The sequence below is a fragment of the Microtus oregoni genome, unplaced genomic scaffold (assembly GCF_018167655.1).
Source record: "Microtus oregoni isolate MIOR12 unplaced genomic scaffold, Mior012 000036F_ref0000092, whole genome shotgun sequence".
Classification (NCBI taxonomy): Eukaryota; Metazoa; Chordata; class Mammalia; order Rodentia; family Cricetidae; genus Microtus; species Microtus oregoni.
In genome coordinates, this window is record NW_024543095.1 from 9,821,706 (window position 1) to 9,828,323 (window position 6,618).

At 43.2% G+C, this 6,618-nt stretch overlaps 1 pseudogene; it reads right to left on the reverse strand.

Moving 5' to 3' along the window:
* Positions 1-307: 307 nt before the first annotated feature.
* On the reverse strand, positions 308-1,336 carry LOC121432829 (annotated as a pseudogene).
* Positions 1,337-6,618: the final 5,282 nt, after the last annotated feature.

A 6,618-nucleotide genomic window follows, 5' to 3' on the forward strand; every position in this document is an offset into this window, starting at 1 on the left:
CAAGCAGTTTATAATTAATATAAGCCTCTTTGTGTTTATTTGGGACTGAATGGCTGTGGGACTGGGTGGGACAGAAACTTCTATCTACACAACCCCGATAAAGAACAATTGAGGATCTTTTTTTTAAAAAAAAAACATTTAAAAAAATCCTTTATTTACAGTTCAAAATTTAAACAAGGCCTTGGTTCTGATTTGTGAGACTTCCAGGTCCTGGTTCACACATTGTGGAGGCAGAGGTCAGTCCAGCTTGTCAGACTCAAGGGGAGTGTCACCCAACACTCAAGATCTGGTTCAGTCTTGGTCTAGATTACATTTCCCCACACTGGGAGATTACCACTGGCAGTTTGGGTTTATTGTTAGGGCCCGTGGGAACATTCTCAATTTTTCTCATCACCAGAAGTTCATCAATGATTTTTCCAAACACTACGTGCTTCCCATCCAGCCAATCACACTTAGAACATGTGATAAAGAACTGGCAGCCGTTTGTACTGGGACCACTGTTTGCCATGGAAAGCAGGCCTGGAGCAGAGTGTCTAAGTCTAAAATTTTCATCTGCAAATGGACCGCAGTAAATGCTAGCGACTCCAGTACCATCTCCATTAACAAAATATCCACCCTGAATCATGAAATCCTTTATGACCCTATGGAAGGTGCTTCCTTTGTACCCAATTGGAACACCATCTTTCCAAAACTCTCCAGTGCAGAACTGCCTAAAGCTCTCCGCTGTTAGGCACCACGTCTGCAAACAGCTCGATCTTCATGCGACCAGCTTCCTGGCCACCAATGCTGACATCAAAGAAGACCACTGGATTGACTGGACTTGAATTTGCCACCGCCTAGGCCCCGACCCGGAAGTCACAACTGAGGATCTTAAGAGAGAAAGAATAGGGATAGAATAGATCACTGCTCAGTGCCCTTCGGTCCTATCTAATGTGCCAAGATGGAAGAGACTTGAGAAAAAAAACTGAGCTGTCGAAAAGACAAATTAATGTCATTTCTGTATTCAAGGGGAGTAGGATGTCTTTGTTCCTGACGGTATAGGAGTGGTGAAATCTGTAGGGGCTTGATCTCCTTGTCTCTGATGCTCAATTTCTCCTTGCCGGATCCCAGGTAAGCCACTTGGTGGTAATAACCATTCTGTGGGGGTAGTTATTATAATTACTGTTCACAGATGAGGAAACACAAACCTGAGAGCTTGGGTGAGATAATGTCTAGAAGGTACTTATCAAGCACTTAGTAAACGAGAGCTGCAATAAAGGCCTACAATCCTAGCGTGTAAACTGTCATCACGAGAGTCCCTAATCAAAGGTCTTACTAATATCTGGAAAAGATCCATCGTAAATGCTGAAAGTTAGACATGGAGGTATTTACACAAGGTTTATAGGACAGATCCCAAACAAATGAAGCCACTACTTGTGTGTGTAAGCTAAGAAATGACTCAGCCGCACTATGTGTGTGTGTAGATTGCAACGACCTTATGAAATTTGCATAGGTAGGTATGACATATATCAAATTATGTGAGCTCTCTGTTTGTGTGCGTGTATATTAAGAAATGACTCAACATCGACTCACTCCTCTGTCTCGAGCTAGGCTAACACCATAACTTTGCCCACTATCCTGTATTTCCTCCAGTCTTTAACTTCTACTATTTCTGTTTGTGGAAAATCCAAAGGGGGTCTTGAAATTTAAAGTTTGATGGTGTTCTACATATCTCTGGTTGAAAGTATGGTCTGTTGGTTATGTGAAGTAAGGACCACTCCCAGGTATGGTTGAGGAGAAGGGTTTTTTTTTTTTATCCTTTTTTTAAAACTGTAAATATGAGGGAGTACAGCCAGAGGCATCTAGAAGAGTCCAGAGCAGGGACAAAAATAGTACACTGAACATGACCAGCAGATTAAATTGGACCATGAGAGGATGTCAAGGCCCACAGAAGTGAGTCCACTCCACTTTGACAAAGGTCAGCAAGTTTAAGCCTACTCTTGCTCTTTCAAGGTTTGACTTAAGGTGTGGCTACAAACAAGATATCTTTACCTAGGGTGTGGTTACTTGGTGTTTTGGTATTAAGATGGCTCACAGAGGTGGATCCACTCCATTTTCCCAAAAGTCAGAGAATTCAAGTCTATTCTTGTGCCTTCAAGGATATGACAGGAGGTTTGACCCAGGGAGTGGCTGCCTTCAACATGCTTGGTCTATGGTGTGGTCGCTGCACATCCTGCCTAAGCAACAGAATGCTTAACTTAGGATATAGTTGCTTGATGTCTCAGGTACTGAAGAGGTAATTGCTCTGTTTCTGCTTTGTATCATGTTAAAGCAGTCTTTTGCCGTGCCCCCCCCCCCCCCTTGGGTTGAGGTATATAAGCATACGGAAAATAAACGCGGGTGAATTCAGTATTCACGGGATTGCCGTCCCAGGTCTACTCTGAGTCTCTGATCCTTTTCTTTCATATCTCTGTCCCTCCTAGTTAACATTTCTAATCCACATGCTGCCACCCTGGAACGTGTGAACCCCATTGAGGCTGGACCCCAAAAGAGGAGAGAGGGACTAGGGTAGGGTTAGAGAGGGAGATCTATAGGGGAAGACAAAAAGAGAGCACCAAGAGTTCAGGGTTGAAATGGAAAGGCTGCATAGAAATGAGAAGCTGGGGGAAGGGAAACCCAGGAGCTGGAGAAGTTCAGGATTGGGGTCAGGGTGAGAAAAGCCATGGTGCCAGCATGGACTCTTTAACAGGTATCTGTGATGCAAGAGAACATGGAGGCCAGCATATGCTTTGGTATAGAGAACATGGAGGCCAGTATGTGCTTTGGTATGATAATAGACAGCACAGTTAGTCATTTGAGTTTTTTTTTTTTTGAACTGACATTGGTGAGATCTCTATTTTGTCCACTTCTGTAATTTGGAGAGGAGCAAACATAAGCGATGGTGGCTGGAGAATGTTTAATTTAGTGAGAGAAGAGTCATAGGGCTAAGGGCCTGAAAAGATTCCCTGTAGCCAGTTCCATGACATTTCATTAAATAGCTATTATCTTTATATGCATATGTTATTGTTAGGGCATAAATGCACATAGGTTACATAAGGACACACACACACACACACACACTCACAGAGAAATCTATTACGTACTTTGAGGGTATTCCCCCATACCTGTTACTCTTTTTTATCCATGTCCTTTAGTCCAGTGTTCCCCCAGTTTCACTTTTACGTTGTTGATCTGCATACATGATATTACATACTATCATAGTTTTTTAATAATTCCATGTATGGTTAACAGCTGAAGCAACTCAACATTTTATTCTTTATATAAACTCAATATTATATAAACTAGTAGAATCTAAAATGTCTCAAAATGGTCCTCATGAAAACAAAAGAGCTATTATTTGTATTTAGTTTCATTCATTAAAATTCTAAGTTTGGTATATTTTACTGTTCAATATATATGCATATTTTTATAAACACACAGTGTGAAAACATGCATTGTTTTTTGCTGATAAGAGAGTATATAAATTAATCTGGACATCATTGGGATAGGTTATATGTGCAGATTAAAATTTCAGGCCTGGCAGACTGTGAATAAGTGCACAAACTGAATTTTAGTAGGAATATTGTCTAATATTAGTTCAACCAGCAATGGTTAAAGTTCCACTAGATAAAAATTTTAATTTTGTGAAATTACGTCTAGAACATGTCTAAAAGGTGTGGTTGAAGTGCTGAGGGAAATATGAGTAGAGGTTAGATAGGGCTCAATTTCTCCAGAAACGTCAGCTAGTGTTGCGCATCTACAGCGGAATTACAGCGTTTGCCTTGTTAAGACTTGTTCCCTCAAGTAAAGCAACCCAAAGAAAGATGCAGCGAGTTTCACACGGAGCTGTCAAAGGTGTCGAATTTTAATAAAAACAACAACAACCCTATTTTCATTTTTGGGTCTGTATCAGTCACTTTTTGTTGTTGTGAGGAAACACCACTGCCAAAAGTGAATTCTGGAAGAGTTGATTGATTTGACTATGTGCAGGAGAGAGAGACTTTGGTAGGTAAGAGCCCTATTGCCAGCAAGAGACAGGCACGCCAGGCAGACAGAGCTTAAGTGGGAAGTTTTATTAAGAGAAAGGAAATCTCTGAGAGTTCCAGGTCAGCCTACAAGAGTGAGTTCCAGGACAGCCAGAGCCACAGAAAAACCTGTCTTGCAAAATAAGAGAGAGAGAGAGAAAGAGAGAGAGAGAGAGAGAGAGAATGGAAAATGGCGGGTGGGGGTGGGGTGGGGGGAGACCGGCCTCTGAGGACAGGAGAGGTGGATGAGAAAAAAAAGAGAGGCAGAGAGAGACAGAGAGAGACAGAGAGATAGAGAGAAGAGGAATAGGAAGAAGAGGTAGAAGTAGGTGAAGTTTCCACATTTAAAGGGACAGAATACTGCCTGCCCTACACACAGGCGTGACCCTGGGGTGAAGTGCTCTGCCAGGTCCCCCACAAGGGGCGGGGTCAGGTGTGCCAGAACTCTGACCTTTAGGTTCACTAGTGATTCAAGAAGGGGAGAAGGATGCATGGCAGCGGGCAGCAGGCAACTGGATCTTAAGATTAGCAACAGCATTTTCACCCAAGGGTAGAAAACAGAGATAGTGAACTGGACAAGGGCGAGACTGTAAACTCAAAACCGTGCCTAGGGACATGCTTGTGCATCCTTCTGTAAGGATCGAACTTCTAAAGGTTCCGCGACTCCCCAGATAGTACCCCCAACTGGGGACCACGTGTTCAAAGACCTTAACCCACGGGGACACTTCTCATTAAACCTACTGCTAGCTCCATCTTGCATCCCAGAATACCGAGGAGTGTTGGAGGTGGAGGGGAGAAGCCCCAAAGGAGTCTAAGGGAGACCGGGGGGGGGGGGGGGGGGGTAGGAGGGCGGTTAGCTGTGAAAGAAAGACAAAGAAGGGAGGGAGGTCAAGCTTGTCTTGCTCAATTGTAAAAGATTTTTCAAGCTAATGGAGGAATGTGAATGAATTCTATTCATGTGCAGATCTGGAGGCTGAAAGTCTCAAATATACAGGCGCGAGGAACAGCAGATTCTGGCAGGCCACGTGTGCTGTGCTGTGTCTTACAGCAGCTCCCGAGTTCCTGCTCCGGCTCTAGAGCCATCTTGCTTGTGTACCCCAGTTTCTGTTTGCTCAGAAGGCATCACTTCTTTTAGAAACCCATCCCCCTCCAGTCTAGCCCCATCATTGCGCGTGTGCAACTCTCTTGCAGACAAAACTACATTAGGAAGTCTGTGGGTTAGGAGATGTCTGTTTCAGAACACATGCTTCAACTCATTCCAGTTGTGTAGTCTGAGGTTTCTTAGGTGAGAGGTGGGAATGATCAGTGACCCCAAAGGACTGGAAGGGGAAGCCAGGAGAATGGAGTAAAGATGATTTTCTTTAGGTCTTCTAAGTCAAAATAGAACTAAAAGATTTGGGGGGGGGGGGGAGAACTGTTAGGGGCACGTGGAAAACAGGAGGCTCTCATATCGTATCCTGAACTCAGGCTGGGTTCTTCACTGATAAATCCTTTAGGGAGGGGTTGCTGCTCATTGGAGCCCTTGGCACAGCCACACTGGCTCTGTCTGGATGCTGCCAGTCTTGGCCATGCAAGATTCATCTGGGTTAATATTTCAGTTGAATGCCATCCCTGGAAATAATGATTTATATAAATCTTAGCTCTAAGTATTGAGAAAGAGGAGTCAGAGCGACAGAACAGAATTTAAAATTTTGGTAAAAAGGAAGTTAAAGTAGCTTGATGGGAGTGAAATTTTAAGAAAAGCGCATGTGTGCACATGTGCGTGTGTGCGTGTGTGCGTGTTTAAGTGTGGGTGTGGCTTGAATGCATTTACTCTCAAACAGGAGGGCTCAGTGTCCTTCTGCGGGCAAAGGAGTTTGCTGATGCTAGGTCAGTATTGCCAGGGAACTATAGTATTTCATTCCAAGATACCTTTCTCGCAAACGTCCTCTGGACTCTAGGCAGAGCAACAGGGATGAATGTCCTAAATCCTGGTTGTTTTCTTCATTTGGATTTTGTCCTAGCCATCTGGCAGCAGGGGATATAGCTGTTTCCTCCTCAAGGGGACTGTGGCTCTCGGGCACACGTACACATATTATTGCCAGAGGCAAGTGACTCAGGAGAGGTCTGAGTCAGTTTTGAATTCTGCCTCTTTTTTTCCACCTTATATGTGTTAGTGGCCAACTGACCTAGTTTCTGAGGAAACAAAGATCCATTCACTTGCATTAATAATGTTTTTACCAGTAAAATTCCATCTAAGATCTGTGTGTTTCTCAGCTCATATAACTGATTTAGAAATTTTACATATAGAAATTAATGCAACAAGTCTGCAAGTGAGAGCTAAGGATGTATTAATAGGGCACTTCTGTCCTATGGGCATTTTAAAAACCAAATGCAATGACCAGAATTAAACAGCTAATATTGTTGAATCTCTCCTATTTTTATTGCATCACAGAACATTGGATTAGACAAGCCGTTGATGACTCTCAATGAAGATGAAAGGTTAGATAATACAACGGAGCTCCTGATGGTGTTCTGTAAGGCCTGGCTGCTCTTTAGGCTAAAACTTACGAAACTGTTAGCCCGTCTTAGAGTG